Genomic DNA, 3,272 nt, shown 5'->3' with positions numbered 1-3,272 from the left:
GATATAAGTCAATAGCAACGTCATTTAAAGGAAATGCTCTTGCATGGACTTCGTCCTCGCCGCGTTGCGGCTTTATGAACTCATGAATTCTATCATAAGTTATTTCACCATTATAGTCATTGAGGATGTCAGCGAGTGCCTTTTTGTTTGTTGTGTAATGCTTTGCAACATCTATATTAGCTTCTGTAAGAAGTTGTTTTATTTCCGAGTGTTCTAACTTAGACAACTTCCGATACATCTTTAGTAGGAAATAAAAAAATATTTTTTGAAAAAATAAACTTAGAAAAATATATTTCTTTCTATATTTGCCATTCCGAACTTCGAAAAGATGTTTTATACCAGCATAGAATTTTTCTCTAGAGCTTGGTCTTATATTGTTTTCATGACAATATTTTCTATATTCTTCATATAAAGCCTTTTTTTCATACATTTCATAAGGACAATCTAACCAGAATAGTGCATATCCAGTTTCGTTATCTAGGTCTCTATATGTTTCTTCTGTTGAATTTCTCTTCTTCTGTTAATTTCGCTTTTTATTGAATATTCGCTTTCTTCTATTTAGTTCTATTACCTTATATATGTGGCTTAAAAAGATTGGGGCAAGAAGGGTCTGGCGCTATGTAAAAAAGTTATTTTCTGTCATCTTTTCTATCGGATAAAAATATTTTTTGAAAAATTAGATTTAAGATTTTTTAAGTTTATTTTTCAAAAAAATTTAAATTAATTTTTATTTTAATGAAACACGAAAGATTGCAAGTTCATCGATAACTCGTTTGTCAACATGTTTGTTCACACAAGTAAGGTTCACCGAGAGCTTGAATGAAGAACTATTTAAGCTTTTAAAAATAAACGTTCATTCCTTTTTCCTCACTGTCGTCAGTTGCTAATTTATAGTCGTCAAGTCTTATTATTGGTTGATGCCTGACTGTCTTACTTCTATTGCAAAGCAACAATCCCTCATAAATCCTAATAAGTGCTTTGGTACGTTTCAAGTTGCTAGTTCAATACGTCCTTTAACAGACAATTTTGTATGTTATTTGGAGCAGTAGATGTTTGGACCTTGCTGTGAAGCAAAAGTCCACTTCTGTTGGAAAACACATAAGAATTGTTTATAGCTATCCTACATTTATGTTCCACATATCATTCATCCCACAATGACCTCCATAACATCTTCATTAAATCCTATCATATCAGTTGTTTGTATTGCAAGCGTTTCGCAACCATTTCATAAAAATACAGTCCATATGATTTTTCAGGTTCGCAGGTCATGATCCATAAGCTCCCATGAAAGCCTGCAATGATATTTCAACTTAGGGTTCTCAAAAGTTATAAACATAATAGTTGTCTTTCTTCTAAATTATGCCCAAATACTTTTAACATAATAGGCGTATTAAGCTGCTGTAAGATGTTCTGCACTTGAACTATCTGTATTCTTTGCAGATATGAAACCGTCCATAGGAATCCAATCCATAACCTTTAACAGGAAAGACATAAAAGCCTCGTTTGTATAATGTTCTACAAGTCTGTGTATAAATGTTAGGTCTAAGAGAATGACTTTGGAATGAATGAAACATTCATTAAAATCCATCTTTGTCAGAATAGTTGCTGGTTTACAGTTTGTAATAATAACTGTTCCACTAGCTTCTACATGCCTCGTTATCATAGTGATGGTTCATTATCGGAACAAATTTATTTGTCGGTGGATTTGAATCTGAAGCAAAGCAACTTTAAGAGTTGCGATTAAAGCAGTAATATCATTATCAGTATTAGTATGTGCCATTGTAAGGCGTCGCTACTGAACTTTACATTTAAGCTGAATGTTTCTGCACAAAGCATGGTGAATAAATCGAATATGCTTCTTAATGGAGAGGAATCTCTAACAGATTATCTTAAACGAAGCTTAAAATCAAATGATTTTCCTGTTGTAATTGGACCACTAAATTTGTCCTGTTCTGCATGGTTCCCGAAATGACTCCATACAATCTTTTATGTCGAGTCTTTGAGGAAAACAATCTACTTTCTTTATTTGTTCGGTAGTTTGTGAGTTTGAAGTTATATTTATTGCTTCTTCTCTTGCAGTGTTTTGAGAATATACGATACGACCATTTGCCAAGATTTATATCCAGCAACTGCATAGAAGAGCGTCATCGAAACCAATCCAAGAATCCTGGTGGTTTGTTTTATTGGAACCCTAACCAATTTCTTATCTACAATAAATGTGACCTTCCATTTTATACGAATGAATGTATTGTAAAGGTCCAAACATTATTTTCACCAGAGAGGTGAGAGATTGAATGTTATCCCATGTGTTATCTTTAGCAGTTCCAGGTTGTGATCGAATCTTGCGTCAGATATATTTCTATTAGTGTCACCAATTTGAACTGCATTGTCTATTATATCGAAATAGGATGCGAATCTGATGAATATGCATCCTGCGGATAAATTCGTTTAACTGTTCGTTCTGCATGAATTTTACTTCAGATAAAAAAATATCTATTTACTTCATTATTCTCACTCTTCTTCTTGTATTCGTCGTGAAGTGTTTCTTGACAGTTTCAATGAACTTACATTCTCTTTTGTCTCACTCTTTCTACTGGCGCGGTCAGGTTCTTTGACTCGGTTTGTTTTTCAATGAAATTCACAACTTACACATAACGCTCGTGCTCGTAATATGCACTAAAAGACACATTACTCCTCTCATCCTCTCTCTCTATCCACTTTTGTCAGTTTGATAAAGAACTTAACTGCAGACTTCACCCTGCCATAACTCCTTACATTTCGCTTTCTCATTCCAATGAACACTTGCTTACTATCCCAATCCATCTTAGATCACCAGTCTTTACTCTACTTACTAATATAAAGGATGTTAGTAACCCTCTTGCGTCATTAATAATCAAGTAGACTTCTCCTGCGATTTACAAGCTCATCTTACAACTTATAAAGTCAATTTTTATCTATACTGCAGTCAAATGACTCAACAAGATCATACTGGACACAGACCAGGAGCGTCACTAGAGTTAAGCATTGAAAATTGAAATTCGCACACAATTTTATACCAACCTGAGGAACAAAAAACAAAAGCCAGAGAGACCATAAAGAAAACTTAGTGAAAATAGCTGCATTATGCTCGATCCACCCAAACACACTGTCGCGAAAAAAAGCTAAGAAAGCCCACAGCACCAAACAGCCCAAGCCACACAAAGAGATAGCAACACAAACCATTAATGATGTTATACACCCTTATCCGAAATAAATGATCTCTCTTCTTTTTT

General features: G+C 34.1%; 1 annotated feature.

The window, feature by feature from the left end:
• Positions 1–3,272: part of a mobile genetic element that runs on past both edges of the window.

The sequence above is a fragment of the Trichomonas vaginalis genome, chromosome V (assembly GCF_026262505.1).
Source record: "Trichomonas vaginalis G3 chromosome V, whole genome shotgun sequence".
Classification (NCBI taxonomy): domain Eukaryota; phylum Parabasalia; order Trichomonadida; family Trichomonadidae; genus Trichomonas; species Trichomonas vaginalis.
This window is presented reverse-complemented; position numbering and strand designations above follow the sequence as displayed.